An 18,886-nucleotide genomic window follows, 5' to 3' on the forward strand; every position below is an offset into this window, starting at 1 on the left:
AATTGAGAATTTGACATTATTTGATTTATGCGAATTGTTGATACTATAACTTCAGCCTAATAAATATTTAAGTTGAATTTCCACGGTGGTGTTAAACTAAGCTTTCGATAAGTCTGAAATGAAGACGCTTTGTCTTAATACCTTTCTATAAAACGTATGCTGTAAGATTGTGTAAAGCCTGCTGTGTCTATAGCACATCTATCTATAGCACGATCAGAGTGAAAACTGTAGGGCTTATTTGAGTAACATGAAATCTTTATGAGTCCTGCTCAGTGAGGGGAGATAAACACTGGGCAGAATTAGTGTCATTCCCCAGCTAAAGCAGAGCTCCTAAAGTCTCACATTATCCGTGATGTCTCTCCAGGGTGGTGGCAGGCCCTCCAGGAAAGCAGATGGCAACTAATTTATTTTTTCCTGCAGGTCTTTTTCATTACGTCTGATCCCGATCATGTCTAAATGGTGTAATTATGCAGCAAGAGGTTTCTGCTGCTTATTGTTTTATGTAATAAATGTCAAGTATGCATGGCTTGACATGATTCGTTAGCATCTGCCCTGGCTCCACCATTGCAGGCCACTGCCTGATTCTTGGCATTAATGACAACTGCAATTATTTCAAATCCGTACACGGGCTAAAGACAGTATTTGGCTCTGACAAGGATTGTTAGGCTCTCTTTTTCTTTCTCTCCATCTAGCTACAGTAAGAGATACCGGTATGGAGGTTGACAGGAGCACTGGCTTTCTGGCGCAGGAACACAGTCCCATGGTAAATCAGGTTTCTCTGCGGCTCGCCCTTCATGTAATGAAAGCTTCATGTGAGGGAGCTTAGGTCCCGAGCGCCCTCTCCCTCGCTCATTCTGCCATAATCTCTTCCTCTCCCACTCAGGTCATGTCCATAAGTTGGAGTGGATAACCCAAAGCGCTCAAACTGGCCTGCTAACACTGAAATCTATGTTTAAAGATGCTGTCAGGCTTAAGATGGAAAGGAAGCGCACGGAAAAGTTGCTACCAAGTAAATTCAGTGCAAGAAACATTGTTTTGAATCACCTGTGGTGATGCAGTAGAATATCTGTACTGTATAATACCATACAAAACTATAGATGTATATCCATAAAGTGCTATACACTAATCTTATTAATGCAACATTAAGTAAAAATAAGTATACTGCCCTACAAAGGAAAAAGGCAGTAACTGCATTTTTGGTCAAAAATTAGTTATTGTCATTTTCATGACATTCAAGGCATCCTTTGTTATGTGACAAAACATCTTATCTGAAATGTGTGTCGTTTTGGAGAAAAATGGTAGTTGTTTGTACAGTAATTACTTTTAAGTCATTTTTCTCAGTTCTGCACTCTGCGTAGTTACTGCCTTTTTGCTTTGTAGGGCAGTATAGAATATAGAATAGAAGTCTTTATTAAAAAAAAGAATACTATGTAAAGATAAGAAAGAAATGCAATGTAAGTGCCTACAAGTCCCTATGTTTGTTCTTTCATTTTGCAATTGAAAGTTGTTTCCAACCCAGTAGAAATTGTTTCTGTCGTCTTTAGCTGTCGTTCTTTGTTGTCTATAAGTAACAATTCGATTAACTTGCGGAATATTAACCTGCTAACTGTAGCTACCCAATTTTCTCAGCGGAACAGTTTTTTTTTTTTTTTGTAGTACATAACTACCAAAAGTACAACTGAGAAATGAGAACAGGCTGATGGGGAACACTAATAAAAAGCAGGAAGCTGGGGAAGGAAATATCTATGGCAATTCATTTTGGAACCGAACAGTTTTGTGTTGCGCAGATGGAAGCCATTGCGCTTGTTTTTCATATTACTTTTCTCATCCTGGAGGAGATGTGATTGATTTTTTCAGTTGGAAAGTTGAGATAGCGTCTAACTCGTGCTCAGAACCTCCCAGGCTGATCCGTTTGAAATTCCCCTTGATTGTTTCTGAACTGCCATTTCCAAATTTCTTCCCGCTTCTCAACACGCCTGTGCCATTCTTAATCACTCTTTTGGAAAACCCTGATTTGACTCAAAGGGTAGACAGGGGCCGGTGGTCACTCTCACCTTGGGGGCCTTGGGGAGGGGTATATATATATGTGTGTGTGTGTGTAAGTGCTCACTGGCACCTCCTGGTAGCCAATGTGACTGACTGCTCCTGGCTGCACAGACTTGCACACGCACCATCATTAATGCATATTATTGCTCTCCCACTGTCAGACCCTGAGACAAACAGCCACCGCCAGATTCTTGTTTTTTTTTTCTTCTTCTCCCTTCTCCCCTTAGTATCCCTCCTTCTGATTTAGACTGCAGAGCAGGCAAAACACAAAGCCGAATGATTCGGGAGAAGCTTCATTTTTTCTGTTATCTCTGCCGTCAGGTGATAACAAAGCTACAAGCTAATATGGTTTGATGTGTTTGTCAGTCATTTATCATGTGACCTTTCCTAGTATCGCTAATACTGCTGGAGGATCGTGGAGCGAGATGGAGAAATGAAAGAGGGATGCCAGATTGCTTTTACAAGTAACGGTGGTCAGCTTTGGCAATTTATGAATTACAAAGAGACAGGAGAGGGATTGTTCTCAGTCTGTTATCCCATGATTGTTTTATTCTTAGTTTCAGTCAAAATTATAATAGCTAAAATTTCAAAATTTACTGAAGTGAATCATACTAAAAGGATAAAATATAGTTATGTTTTTATGTTAGGATGATTTATAGAACTTGTATGTGTGTCGGGTAATGTATCTCATGAAGGCGTCTATTCGAGCTTCAATTAGGCTGATTCAGAAAGCAGGTAAAGAGATGAGATTTAAGAGATGTAAGAGGTGAACTTGGATACATTTTTTGGACATTTATATGGAAACCAAAGGGGAATTCAGCAATCAATTCATTTTCAATTCGTTCTCCTGAATTGATTTAGAAATGGAAGTGATATTGACCTGAACCTGAACAGGGTCAGTATAAATCAAAATGCTAATTCTTGTACTCTGGGTTGGTAAATAATTATGAATTGCAGTATGATGGCCTGTAAAGCAAGCCAAGTCCATTGATCCCCCCCCCCCACTCAAAAAAAAAATAAAATATCATTGTCAAATATGTTATCCATTTTTTCCTAATATTGTAATATCAGTATAGTAACAATTAGTATTAAGTTTTAATTAGAAACAACCATTTAATGACACAATATTTATTTAAAATATTTTCCACAGAAAATGGTGTATATTTTGTATATTAACCTTAAAGCACAATCTGATAAAAAAAAAAAAAAAATCCTGTTAAACATGTAAACATAAACATATAATGCTCAACAAAGACAGCCAGACCTACATTTCTCCTTCGTGTCAAAACCTGCCAGCAGATAGTCAGCACTGGGTTACCATGGAAACCGGGTCAGGAATAAGCCTTTACTTCTCAGATGTCCGAGACATGCTCTTGTCACTTGAGGAACGGCGAAATTTTGAATACAGGCCAGGAGATGTATATCGGGGAAATAAGCTGGGAATTGGACCGTAATGGAAGCTTGCGTTCATAGGTCCTTGAAATTCATGATTCAATCTTCAACACAGCCATTTTAGATGACCCTTTATTGCTTTTAGGTGTAATTTCCATATAATTTGAGAGACAAACTATAGAAAGAGGCATAATGAGAAAGGAGAAAATGAAATTAAACAAGATTAAGTAATACAGGGAAGTAGAAAAATATAGTAATACAGTAATACACCATTCTTGGCAATTCTGAGGAGCTTTTATTGAGCACTTGAGGGTTTTTAAGCTGTAAGAATCTTAATTTCAATGCAATTTAAGCCATCAGCATAAATACTATTTTTGTTTTGCCAGATTTTAATAATGAGGACATTCTGAAATGGACAAAAGAATGGATTTATTGTGGATAAGAGAGATTTGTCATAAACCCTTCATATGTATCAAGTGCTCAATCTCTTTGTGTTTCTTCACCAGACCGGTCTGAAGAATTTAATACTGTAATGTCAACACAAGGATGATTATTTCCAATTTCATAATTGATGTGATGCTAAAATATCTTTCAAAATTTTTTTTTTCTTGTTTTGTTTATACAGTACATGATTTTTTTTTATCACACAAAAAGTTACAACTAAAAATGATAATCAATCACTGTGTTTCTCCAGTGAGTGTGATATATTTATACTTTGTTTTTTAAAATCCGCAACGCATCTTTCAGAAATGAATGGTTGTTCTCACCTTGAAGCCCCCGTTCTTCATTTAATTGTCATTAAATGTTTCAAACAGCGTATTGATTGTACTTCAGATTTAACCCCTGTATAAATTTCTCACGTGATGGCTGACGACGTCTTCCTAATCAGAAATGTTTTATCTAATGGCTTACAGAAATTCATCACTTATTCCCTCAATAATGGCGTTTTATGACAGGATCCCTATCATTCTGTCTGCTTGGTTTCACCCTTCCCTGACCTTTGTGATGCCCAAACGTGTCTGGGTTATATATTTTCTGTCCCGACCATTAGCTAGTCCCTAAACCGCTAGCGAAAAGGATCAACTCGGAGCATTTCTACAGTTCATTCATTTTGTGGCTCCCCAGTGATCGGTCGGCCTGCCTTTAAATCCCTCTTTTATTGTACACTGCACTGACAGAGGCAGCCTTGTCTTTCATTTCCTTGATGTACTTTGTACAGCTGTATGGCCTTTGTTTGTATTGATACTAACATTAGCATAAACCACCACCCATAGGCCAGAAACAATCGACTAACTCTTACCAGATCCAATACACTTTAGCTTCTCAACCTCTTCGTTTTAGTTTGGTTTGGATGGTCCATGCTGTATACGGTCCGAGCTGGAGTCGGCAAGCGTAGAGCCACTGTGGCCGAGTGTCAAAAGGGAATCGAATCGGTCACCTAGATCACTGTCAATTTTTTTTAAATGTATTTATTTTTTTGTCTTTTGCCACTTCAGTGCTTCGTTGGGTCTCACTTTCTGTTCAGGTTCAACAATAGCAGGATTACTCCTTAAAAAATAAAAGCAGCGGTTCGGTGCAGAAAAAGGGATTTAGCAGATATTTCAAATGAACCACATTTGGAAAGCGGGACATTAATTATCGCCCGTGCGATTCCATTACCAATTGAAATGTGCGGGGGTTTGTGGGTGCCTGACCCCTTTTTTTGTGTTCTGCCTAATGGGAGGGTCATATGCTTCTTGGAACTTTGTGGGATCCCGGAGTCAAGCTTTGTAAAATGGGGCCATTGAGAGTTCAGTTTCCGATACATGCTTCAAAGGCGTCAGCTGCATCTTTGATGTGGTCTCTTAAGTGAAGTAATGGAGGAATTGTGGCAGGCTGAAAATAATGGAGGTGAATCTAGCGTCATTACATGCTTCATTTCTTCAAACATTCTAATCCCTCTGATTCCACACATTTATGCTGTCATTTTTAGCGTGCGGCAATATTTATGACTATACTAATGCATGGTGTTTTGGCCCTAATGCTGAATGCACGTGCGTTTAGTGATTTTTACACCGATGGAGTGTCCTCTCTGGTCATGTATGAAGCTTGGAATAGTCTTGTCTCTTTTACTACACAAAATGCATATATTCCATCTGGAGCTTTTGGATTGAACAAAAGGGTAAAATAAAAGCTGAAAGTGTGGTTCCTCTCATCAGTGTGGACAATGATCAGAAGCTTTCTTGATTTTAGAATTAAAGTTTGATCAAATTAAAAGATTTTTCCTTTTTAAGAGGTACTGCTTTATTTTTTATTTATTTATAGTTAAACTAAATATGGCTTGTATGATCATGGTTTTTTTTTTTTTTTTTTTATGAGGCCAGTACATACATTTCATGTGTATACATCAACACAATAATATTAGATACAAACAGTGTTAAGCATCACAGCCGTTTTAAACATAAGGCTGTTTCTAATGCTCAGCACGGCTGCATGATCAAAATACAGTAATATTTTAAGAAATTATTTAATATCCTTTTTGTGTTTTAACATATTTTAAAATGTAATTGTGATGGTAAAGCTGAAATTTTAGCAGTCATTACTTCAGCCTTCAGTGTCACATGATCCTTCAAAAATAATACTAATATGATTATTTTGTGTGTGTGTGTATATATATATATATATATATATATATATATATATATATATATATATATATATATATATATATATATATACACAAATTGTATATATAATCAAGGTTGAAAACAGCTTTCTTATATTAATCAAATATTTGTGTATTATATATATATTAATGTTTTTTTTTGTGGTTTATAATGTGTGTTCTGTTATCGAAGTTACATTTAAACAGGGACAGACTTCACAATACAAATGGATTTACAAAATACAATCTTTGTTTCATCAGAAAGTGATCAGTAGAAGTAAAAAAGGAATTATTTTCCTTTTCTTTTCTAATCAACCTTAAAGCCATTTCTCCACTTACAGTACTGTTAATACTTATTTATCCATGTTTATTCATACATATTGTGTACATACATATACACACACACAAATAGTAAATGGTTTTGCATCTCTTGGTTTCTTTTAATAGTAAGGCATGTACAAATTTCAGTTTCAAGTAGACAAATTTCAAACCTAAGTGTGACTTGTCTCATCATGTTTTGCTGTGTTTGGGCGCTATCCTTCACTGGACTGTGTATGACACACCAAGCCTGATGGTAACGGAGTCTCTCTAATCTGGGTCCGCCATCTCCTCTGATGTGAATGCTTTTAAATGACATTACTGATTCAGACTCCATTGTCCAAGCCTCAGCAGCAAAAGGCTCATTTCTTGTACTTAATGTGCAGATTTATGTAAGGAGACAGTGGTCAACATTCATAAGATATCATTCTTTCTCTGTTTCTCTCTTAACCTCATCTCCCTCTTGCCCCCACCCTCAACCACCTCGGTTTCTCGCTGTCTTTCTGCGCTTTTAGATTGCACTCAGCATGCAGTAAAGGGTGACTGAATGAAACAGGCCAATAGGAGGCATAGGTAGACCGTGGAAATTGGAAGTGCTTTAGGGCCAGCCTTTAACAAGAGAATGACTTTCAGAATGCAATGCAGCAAATCCAGAGAGAAACAGATCACACATACCATGTATAAATATGTTTCATGTATTATTTAATTTTCTAAAAAACCATTTGTTTCCATATAAATGTATGCATTTTTGGTCGCTTGAGTCGCTTTGCTGATACATTTTTGCAACATGTTTTGTATAGTTCTGTTTACACACACACAAAAAAAAATCACACTTTTGTGGTATTATTATTATTATTATTAGTGTATTTTATTGATATACTTTAATAAAAATATAATTTGTAGTCTGCTATATTTCCTCCGTCATTAAGAAATCATATTTCAGTTTTTTTTTCTCCTGAAAACACTGGTAGTGCACTAACACGACATTTCTATTTTTATTCTCGAAAATCCTCCTTGAAATGATATTTTGTTTGTGTGATGATGAGCAGTGTGAAATGTTTCATCCGATTTATGTGTAGTGTCATGCACAAGAAGTGGGTAGAAAAGAGAAACATCCTAAATGAAACTCAGTACAACTATAACCGCATGATGCTCTTTTGACAGAGGGTTCATATAATCATATCTTACATAGTTATAACAAGGTGAGATTAGATGATAAGATTTGCTCCCATTTAGATGGCTCGTGACTAAAAGGGAAGCTTAGATCCTCTGTTGAAGAACAAAGAGGAGCCTTATAGGAGAAGTGTGTTTTCTTTTAAGTTTAAGAATTGTTCAAATGTAAAAATATTTAAAATAGATGTTAATGCATTTTATTTTGTAGTTTTTTGTTTTTCAGAAAACCCCCGTTTTTCTGTTACCAGATATGGCTTTCAATGCACTGTTAACAATGGTCTCAGACATTATTTATAACGTAGGTAGCTGCTGGGTCTTCATCTAAAAGCCTGTATCTTTCTGAGCTTAGCATGCTGGGATAGAAAGGCATGCTAGAGCCTCGCACCTTTAGCCTGGGTATCAGTATGACTGCGGCGTCTCCGTGCGACGTGCTTTAAAGATGAACTGTTTGGTGTGATCCGAGCCTGTGCGGGGTGGAAGGCCTCGGGCGAGGAATAAGACATGCTCTGCTTCAGGTGCTGTGTGGATAGCTGAAGAGGAGCTCCATTGTTTCTCTCTCTTGTCTCTATTGCGCAGGTAAAGAGCAGAGGAGCATAATGGCCTGCGTTAGCCTAGCTAGCGGGCCCTGGTGTAATGCTCGTAGGTTAGACTCTTAAAACTAGAGGGCATTTAGATCAGAGGACATTTGTTCCCCCAACTGTCTTGCTGTGGCCTAGCGGGGCCCCTACGTCATTTGTTTCCAGAATCAGTGTCAAAAATTTTGCATCTGGGGAGGAGTACTTTACCCTTAGATTTCATTTATTTCCCTAAACATACGTTCAGCCATTGTTTTTCTTTCCCTCTCTCTCTCTTTTTTTGCAGTGGACTCCATTGCTTCAGTAAGATGGATGGCGAGTGTGTAAAGGAGCTGACATCACAACACTTACTGGGAGGCAGCGCAAGCAGCCCCCCGGTGACCTACGATTCAAGCCCCAGATTATGGTTGTTCATTGTTTGTTTCTGCTCCTCGTGCGGCTCAGTGACACACCGCTATCCTAACGGCACACACAAATTAAAGCCTCGTATCAGATCGCAACTAAATCTGTGAGTGAGACTTGCGTAGAGAGTCTAGTAAAATAAAGATTGATTTATTCTTTATCTTTACCCATTTGGTTAGTTTTCATGACTCTTTTCATGAATGGCTCATTATTGATAAGCTGGAGGTTTGAAATGTGCGGCGAATCATCATCATCATCAGCGCTAAATATCAATGGGCAGAAAACGTTTTAATATTTTAGATATTTAGTCAGGCGGCTGTTTGTTGTGCGCAATTCTCACATCTATGTGTGTATTAATGTATTATTCAAGGGATTCAACTCCAAAATAAAAATGTGTTTTTTAAAAAGTACATTGTAATGTTGTGATGCCTAAATTCAAACATTTAAATTATATATATATATATATATATATATATATATATATATATATGTCACGGTTTTACGCTGCCTGAAGGAATACGGAGTCGAGGATAAACGGAATAAGGCTTTTAATATATCCAACACAGGGGATATCCAACATGGAGCACAGAGGTAGACACACGTAAGTAGCAAGTGCACAAGTGAGCTGCAAGTGAGAAGACCCGACAAAACAGAACTGAAGGACAAGGCTTATGTACAACAGATAATTGGGGAAACACAGGTGGATGGAATCATTAAATTAACAGGGACATGGAACACATGAGGAAGATAATGGACACACCTGGGAACTAATCAAACACGGAAAGACAGAAACTGGGTCACGGGCAAAAACACATTAAATGAGTCCAGGTGTGTGACAGTACTCCCCCCTCCCGGTAGGTGCGTCCTCGCACCGTAGAAACAACAGGGGGAGGCGTAGGTGGGAACTTGGGAGGAGGTTCCGGTGGAGGACGGACTTCCAGGAGGGGGCCAGCAGACAGGGACCACAGAAGGAGGAGCCAGGGAGGAGACGACGGAGGAAGGAGCCAGGGAGGAGACAGGAGCAGGAGGAGCCAGATGGTCCACCAGAGACCAGCCAGGACGGAGATCCAAGGTGGGGTCGACGGCGGGAGGAGCCATGGTGAAGGAAGGGTCGACGACACCAGGGGGCCGACAGGCGGAGACTGCACCGGTGGGTGAGGAGCCCAAGATGGAGCAGCACAGCCGCAGAGCCAGGGTGACGTCGAGGATCCGGAGGGCCTAGGTGGAGCTGAAGGCTCAGGCGACCAAGGCAGAGGCAGGGTCCTGGCAGACCGCTGTGGAGCCGGAGTGACCGAGGATGGAGGTGGAACTGGAGGGAAGGAGGAGCCTGACAGAGCCGGAGGGATGGAGTGACGAGGTGGAACCAGAGGAGTGGAGTCCCGAGGCGGCGGATGGTCGACGACTGACCAAGGTGGAGCCGGAGGGACGAGGGAGCCCGGTGGAGCAGGTGGGATGACAGGCCACGGTGGAGACGAGGGAGCTAAGAGCCAAGGCGGAGCCGCTGGGTCGAAGGACCGAGGAGGAGTCCAGGGCTCGGAGGCTGGAGGCGGAGACAGGGCCTTAACACGCCAAGGCGGAGCTGGAGACTGGCAGTCCAGCGGCGAACCACCGCGCCCCGATGGCGCGGACTGAGGGTGAGCTGCGGGACTGACTGGCACCAGCAGGGATGACGAGGAACTGGCTGGTCTAGGAGGAGGAGAGAGGAGAAGGATGGGAGGAAGGACAGGAGGATCAGGACTGGACGGAACCAGCGAAAGAGGAGTAGAGGGACCAGCAGGTTTGGGAGGAGGTGGGAGAGGGAGGCTGGGAGGGAATACAGGAGACACAGAAGATTCAGGGCTGGGCGGAACCAGCGGTGAAACAGAAAAATCATGGCTGGGCGGAACCAGAGGAGACACAGAAAATTCAGAGCTGGGCGGAACCAGCGGAGACACAGAAGATTCAGAGCTGGGCGGAACCAGCGGAGACACAGAAAACTCAGGGCTGGGCGTAACCAGCGGAGAAACAGAAAACTCAGGGCTGGGCGTAACCAGCGGAGAAACAGAAAATTCAGGGCTGGGCGTAACCAGCGGAGAAACAGAAAACTCAGGGCTGGGCGTAACCAGTGGAGAAACAGAAAACTCAGGGCTGGGCGTAACCAGCGGAGAAACAGAAGATTCAGGGCTGGGCGGAACCAGCGGAGAAACAGAAAACTCAGGGCTGGGCGGAACCAGCGGAAATGGAGCAGAGGAAATGACTGGAGGAGGTAGGAGTGGGAGACTGAGAGGGTATACAGGGGAATCAGGGCTGGACGGAACCAGCGGGGAAACAGGAATATTAGGGATTACCTCCGTAGACCAGTCCATCAGATCCAGAACTTGCTCCATATGACTTTCAGAGACTGTATACAGCTCACCCTCAGTCGCAGGAGTGTGGGCAGGGCTTTCCTCCACGCCCTCGATCTCCACGAGGACTCCCACGATGCACGGTGTTGCCGGCTCACACACCTGGTCAGTCGTGCTCTCGAGATCCTGTTCCCTGACAGTGGATGGCTCGGGCTCTGCGGCTGCGGTGGGCTCTGGCTCCGTGCGGCGTGATGGTGGCTGGCTGGTCTCTGGGTCGGGAGTGGGGCTGGCGAGGTCCTCTATGGGGCAGATGGTGAGAGGTGACCCATTTCTCGCCAGAGTCCACTCCACGTATGCGGCGAAATCCTCTCGAGGACCATCTTCGGACGACAACGCTCTGCATTTGGAGTTCAGGCTGGTGTTGTAGAAGGTGCAGAGCGCGCCGTCCGGGTAGCTGGTGGCATTAGCTAATAAGGAAAACTGTCTGGTATGGTCCTCGAGAGAACGTCCTTCCTGCTTCAGCAGGAGGATGAGGAATTCGGGACGATAGAGGGGATCCATAGACACTAAGAAACGAAAAGACTGTGAAAAAACAAAAGCAAAACGGAGGGAAGAACACGCAGTTTTCTATTTTCTCCTTTAGGTCGGGTCTTCTGTCACGGTTTTACGCTGCCTGAAGGAATACGGAGTCGAGGATAAACGGAATAAGGCTTTTAATATATCCAACACAGGGGATATCCAACATGGAGCACAGAGGTAGACACACGTAAGTAGCAAGTGCACAAGTGAGCTGCAAGTGAGAAGACCCGACAAAACAGAACTGAAGGACAAGGCTTATGTACAACAGATAATTGGGGAAACACAGGTGGATGGAATCATTAAATTAACAGGGACATGGAACACATGAGGAAGATAATGGACACACCTGGGAACTAATCAAACACGGAAAGACAGAAACTGGGTCACGGGCAAAAACACATTAAATGAGTCCAGGTGTGTGACAATATATATATATATATATATATATAATTATTATTATTTTTTTTTTTTGCATTTACAAAATAAATTTAGGCTTTAACAAGTTTGCTTTATATCAGATTATAACTAAATGTGCAAGTGAGACTTGAGTAAAGTTTAGTAAAATAAAGATCAATTTACTCTTTACCTGTTCACTCAGTTTTCATTAATTATTAATGACCCACAAGCAATGATTGTGGCTGAATTGTGCCATGATCACCATCAACACTAAACATATTTAATGCACAAGACTTGTGTGTGATATCGATGGGCAGACTTTCTTTCATTGATATTTAATTAGACAGCTGCCCATGTTTGCACAATTCCCAATTCTATGCAAGTATTAATGTATTATTCAAGTGAACACTAATGACAGATAAAATTAATCAAATCTGTTTCAGTCATCTCTGTGTCATGGGGTTTGCATTCCTCAGTCTGGCAGTGTACAGATTCAAAGCAGCATTTTTTCACAGTTTTCTGCCTGTATAACTGGCGTAATCTAAGCTTCTACAGTATTATGGCTTTTTGAATTTCACACATCGCCATTTTGCTTGAACTGAAGATTGAAGTCCACTGTGTGTTTTTGCCAGATGTGGTTGCAAAAGAGATCAATGTATCAATGATTTATAGTCTATGTGTGATTGGATACTCATGATTTTCACATGGCCAACAATCTATTGTGGTGTGTGTTATATATAACTGATCATTTCAGTTTCCACTACAGCACAGAATAATGTAGATCACTAGTTTGGTCTGGACTTTTAGCCCTTGTGAAGTGGGAACATTGACTGAATGAAGCCTTTTCACTCTTTTTGAGAAATTATATCTAATGTAGATATATTTTTTTAACCAGTTATTCTAAATTGCTATCACACAGCAAAAAAAAAAATCAAAATCAAATAAAATAAATATTATATATATATATATATATATATATACACACACACACACACACACACACACACTCTCAGAAAAAAGGTACGAAAGCTGTCACTGGGGCGATACCTTTCAAAAGGTACAGCTTTGTACCTAAAAAGTCCACATTTGTACCTTTTTAAGGTACAAATTATTACCTAAAGTGTACATATACCTAAAATTACAAAACCGGTACCAGTAACACTTTATTTTACAGTCCTGTTCCTCATGTACATACTATGTAGTTATTATAGTAATTACAATAACTATTTTATAACTAGGTACTAACCCTGAACCTACCCCTAAACCTAACCCTAACCCATGTAGCTACCTTGTGTTACCAGAACTTTCTTAGATAAATACACTGTAAGTACACTATAAGTACATGTCAGTACACGTACTGTAAAATAAAGTGCAACCACCGTACCTTTTAAAAAGGTACCGCCCCAGTGACAGCTTTTGTGCCTTTTATTTAAAAAAATTGAGTGTGTGTGTGTGTATAATAATTCTGTAATATAAACTATTAATATCAAGATTTTTTAAATAATACAATTATTTTCTATCAGTTGTTTTTGGACATTTAACTGTGCATGTAATTTTTTTTCTGTTTTTACATGTAGATTATTATTCTGACTTCTAATGATAAGCTTTAAAAACAAGAATAATTTATTTACACGCTTAAATGTCATCTTTAGCAAATCTGTACATATCAGGATTGTACATTTATATGATGCCTCCATTATTTAGACTAAATTTAAAATATAATGTGTAAATATTGTGGCCATTTTTTGGGTATCGTCATTGGCCATAATACTTATTTGAAACGTTAATATTGTTGATTTCCTAATCATGCATTTATCAGTGTTTTTGTTGACAAGGTCTTGCATCTATTCAGACTTTATGCTGTTTTTATGTTGTTATTTATATTGTATTGTATCAGTTGATATTGGATTATACATGTTCATTTTCATAATTTTTACATGCCAATATGTATTTAATAACAATTTTAAATATTTGCTATTTGCCAAATCTTTATAATGTGATGACTAAATTGACATGAAGCTTTTAAAACAATCAAGTTTTTGGTTTTTAGTGTTTTGGTTATTTATTTAGACTAAATTTCAGAATTTTAGAATTGGCCAAAGCATTAAAATAATTATTATTTGTTGCATCACTAATCATGCACAATCTGATCAGACTCTGTGCTGTTTTGGAATATTAATACATTTGCGTGTTTAATTTGAAATTACTTGTATATGATACAAATTGTAGCACCTTGGGTGGCATGAGCTTTTTTGGGGCGGAAGCATGAAATAAGGCGGAACGTCGCATGAAGAGGTTGCTTGACATTTTTGTTTACTCTTGTATGATAAACAATTTTGGTACTGTGTTTGGGGTGCCACTTGATGTCCAATGTAAAATTGCAAAAAGCAAAACCAGTTGAGAAGCACTGCTCTAAACAACACGTTTCTTTCTAGTGCTGATGAGAACTCCCAGGATTTGACTAGTTCCATCTTACAAATGATGAGGTGAATCTTTCATCAGGATATATGGCTGTCCTGCTGTTGTTGATCTGATGTGGGCCAGTCGGTACTTGAGCAAAGAGGCTTTGGACTTCACATGAACAGCAGGTGTGCTGCCCTCTGAGCCAATTTCCCACCTATGGCTACATCCCACGGCGACTCCTCAACATTGCAATATCTAGCACTGATATTCCTACCTCCTCCGAGGTCACGCTATATATTATTGTAGTGCTGTTTGGGAGATTGCACTTTCCTTTAGTTTTTTTTTTTTTTTTACATTTGAACCATATTTTGTCTGATTGTGCTGTCTGACTTTTATGCTTGTTTTGTCTTGTTTCAGTCCAGACCGCAGCTTTAGTCGATGGATTAAACTTGTTACTTTTCTTTTGCAAGCCATTATGAATATAATGCCTGCTGACATACTTTTCTGACTGTGTTATTGTGATGTTTACTGTGGATCAAACAGGATTGATTAACAGATCTGACTCCATTGCGTTTATAGACAGAGAAAAACAAAAGAGAGAGAGAGAGGTTTACATGTCCAGAAGGATGAGTCAGTATCCATGCTGAGATGGTGTTCAGTCACCCTGAGATCTCCATGGTAGCACTTCATCTTATACCCTTAATGACTTAACTTATCTAATTATTTGTTCAGTGAAAAGTCCATTAGGAGATTCCCCAGGTCTTGAGCAACTGCTGATGTGAGAGATCAGTGAATGGGGGTTCAGAGATGTATAAAAAGGCAAGAAAATGTCTCTAAATGACCCTGAGAATCACTGTGATATTACCCCGGCAGTATTTGTGACAGAATGCACTGAATCATAACTTTAATAGGAAAAATATGAAACGGCTGAAACGATGTCATTTACAATAACTCGTTTTGTTCAGTCTGTCTTTGTTGTTTCTCTTCAGTTGTTTGTAATCATGCACTGGAATTAGTAAAAAAAAAAACGAGGACAGAACGTACTGTAGTTCATTTTCATGAGCCAAACTAAGCATCGATTTGAATCCAGCCTCACATTCAGTATTAATTTCTCATCAGCTTAGAAATAATCTTTATTAGTTTGGCTTTACAGACCCATTAAAGCTGATTTCTGCTTGTACCATATGCAGATTTAACATTAGCACGTAATCCCGAGCTCGCCTGCTGCCGAACGCTCCCCGCACATGTCCTGTCAAAACCTAATCTCACACGTATAATGCTATCATTGTTTTTTTGGCAGATAAACAAGGGTGAGTCATGGCAAAAACAAAAGCATCAGTGCCTCGGGTTTGCTGCATCAACATGAGGCACCAATTGCAAAACAAAGCTAACTATTTAAATGTTGAAAATAACGAACGTGCATGACCTAAGATTTTTCTCATTTTCATCAAAGCAAACATTCTCATTTGCGTTTAATTAAAAGTGAGAGCCTGGTAGATTTAGGCATTGCAGGGGCGGTGCTTTAAAATAAGCAGACTCACAAAGGTCATGCTATGAAACAATGGATCATCTGTAATGATCGGCCACCAGCCCTCAGTTGTTCATTGCAAAATAAAGAGAGAGCAAGGGAGATGGAGAAGTGTGCATGCGTGGAGCAGCCTCAAAAATGTCGTAATGTGTGTAGCCACATGGTTCAACTTTCAAAGGGACTAATTAATAAAACAGCATTGGCTTCCTCATGTTGCTTGTCATTGTGGACAAAAGCAGGCCTGTTAAGCTCCGGACGCCCTATTCCCCTGCCAGCTAACTCAAGTCGGCCAAATGATGAGAGGCCCTACTTTGCCACAGGCAAGGCAATCGCTAATCAGCAGTTAATGAGTTTAATTAGACGTTAAAATATCTCCGTGTATCCAATGGCTTCATGTTTGACATGTATATGATATGCTGCCCAGCTCGCTTTGAAAATGAGCTTCATCTGCATCAGTATAATTAGGCCTACTAAAAATATCTGTATATTTATTATGAGGGCTGCACATTCAATTGATTTACTAATCGTGATTACAATTATAGATGCCACAATTAAGTAATCGTTTCAAATCGGTAATTAAGCTGGCATGTTATTCTGCAAGCTTAAGATGTCTTTTTCTTCTTCATGTTATCTTAAGGGTTTTTCCATTGCTTTACTTTTAGTATAACATTATAATATCATTCATGTATTTACTTTTTTAAATATATTTTAAAGAATCCAATCTGATGTGTATATAACATTTGAGGCTTAATACTATAGAAAAGCACTTAAGGTTTTTCAGTTAGTGTTTTCTGCTTATTTTTATATAATAATATGGCATGCAGTTGCATCAAACAATGGTAAAAACATCATTCAGTGTAAATTGTGATAATCATAAATAATCGCAACTGCAATTTCAAGGGAATAATCAATTATGATTTTTGTCATAATCGTGCAGCCTTATTTATTATAATATTTCGATGCATGTTGACATAACCATGCATTTAACCATGTCTTCAGTTTCATTCTGTCTGAAGTTCACTGTGGAAGTAAGCTATTTCCAAACCAGGAAATATCACGCGACAAATTCAGTGAGTGGTTGTAAGTGTTCAGTTTGATCTAAAACAGAACAGAAGTGTTTTATGTTGATTATTGTACATCTAGAAGCAGTTCAGAAATGAAATGTCTGTTGAGTGTTGCTAAGAGTCAAGTTTGAAAAGAATGTTCCACCTACACTAAACCCTACCCTCAACCTAACTGATTAAAAAAGGAAATTTGAGATAAAAAAAAATGCCACCATGCCATTTTTAGCTTGCTTGGACAAGTCTTGGAGTTGATTATTGATTTCAAACTATAAAAAAAAAAAAAAAAAAACTCCCCATGTTTTCCGTTTGTTGGAGCAACAAATTGCCCCTCCCCCAAATCCATACTATTGGTTAAGTCAGTGTTACGGTGTCAGGATGTTTGGGTAGAACCACAGTTTTATTTTTCAGGGAAGTAAATCTACTTTTATTTATGGGACCAGTTCAGACAAAAATAAAATAAATTGCAACTTTCACTCTCATTCATGTCAAACCTGTGTGACTTTTGTGCAACACAAAGAAGTTTGTGCTGCTCTCTTTCCTGTTATGAAAGTGAATGGTGACCATAGCTGTCCCTGGTCTCTTAAAACGTCTGCTTAACACATTTTGTGTATAAAGCAGATCATGCATAAATGATAATATCAAATGATGACAAACTTCAAATTTTTGTCCAAACTGTCTTTTTAACATGATATAAGTATTTAAATAGAAAATACCTTTATTAGCCCAAAAAGTTTTAAGACTGTCTATTGATTTATTTTTCCCCCAATTTAATTCTTTCCTTTTTATCTTTATTTTATTTTATTTTTTTACAGTATGTGCCATCTTTCTCTGCAAAATTTGTTGAAAGCACCCACTATGTTATAAATTAAATGTTCCTGCATTACAGTTATGGTAGGTGATTTCGGAAAGGCTAGCAATAGCAAGCTAGCTTTAAAAACAAGATCCCACCTGCCTCTGCAAAGCCACGCCTCCAAAAAACACTTGCACAGGCTGCAGAGGCTAATCAGCAGCCTGATGAGAGATGACATTGGTGGTAGATTGAATGCAACGCTGTCAGATTACCTCATGTTTCATTCACCGGTGAGAAAACATTACAGTATGAAGTGCATAATATTAAAATAATTTTAAAATCTCATTTGGTCTGTAAAAGTGTATTAGAATGCACAGATGACGTACTGTATCCTGTCTGCGCGAACAAGGTGCATGGAGGCATTCAAATACATAGGATGACAGGCAGGTAGGACAGCCTATCGTAATGTTTGGTTGAACTTTTTATGGTCCTATGTCTTCCACAGTTGATAAAAATACATTTAGACCACTGAACGTATTGATAGCTATCGGGATGTGAAGAGACATTCAACCAGAACCAGCATAACAAAAAATGTTTTTGAACCAAATCACCTGCCTTTAATTGGAGGCTGTGATCCTTGTACCCCTCAGTACAATTGGCCCTGACCTGGAACTGACCCCACCCAAAACTCAGACATGCACACGAAAAAATCTAATAAAGCATATTATGGAAATAGAACGTGTGCAAGTGAAAAGGGAGCAGATTTATTCCCCTCCATGCCTGCTAATATGTTTATACATGATGATGCCGTATAATGGCTCACTTTGAACAGATGCTCAGTGGCAAAAGGGGTAGAAAATACAGCCCTGTGTTTGTAGACCAGACTTGCATTGATTGCTATAACAGTGCCACACAGTCGCTGACAGGCACTTCACTGAGGAAATGAAACCGAAAAGTCTGTTCTGTAGTGGCAAACCACTCTGTTTAAACGTCAGTATTTTAATCCCCCACGTTAATCATTTTCTTCAGTCTTGCATTTTAATGTGCGTCGACCAAGTTCAGAATTTTATGTGATTTATGAGCTTCATTTTATCAATTGATAATGCTTGAAGACTGTGTGTGCTGCACTGGTAACCGCTGTCCGTTTCTCTTCACTTACACAGTAGGGCAGGTCTGGAAAAAGTCGTGTGTTCTTTAGTGATAATGCTGGTTTCATTTGGAGTGATGATTTACTTTAGGGTTGATATGCAGT

At 39.3% G+C, this 18,886-nt stretch overlaps 1 long non-coding RNA gene across 1 annotated transcript in view; it reads left to right on the forward strand.

Moving 5' to 3' along the window:
* LOC127945878 (uncharacterized) overlaps positions 1-8,960 on the forward strand; it is a 38,446-nt gene extending 29,486 nt beyond the window's left edge. Inside the window, exon 3 of the long non-coding RNA XR_008150966.1 lies at positions 8,435-8,960. This is a non-coding gene — a long non-coding RNA (uncharacterized LOC127945878). The remainder of the gene's footprint in view (positions 1-8,434) is intronic.
* Positions 8,961-18,886: the final 9,926 nt, after the last annotated feature.

The sequence above is a fragment of the Carassius gibelio genome, chromosome A24, assembly GCF_023724105.1.
Source record: "Carassius gibelio isolate Cgi1373 ecotype wild population from Czech Republic chromosome A24, carGib1.2-hapl.c, whole genome shotgun sequence".
NCBI classification, from domain to species: Eukaryota; Metazoa; Chordata; class Actinopteri; order Cypriniformes; family Cyprinidae; genus Carassius; species Carassius gibelio.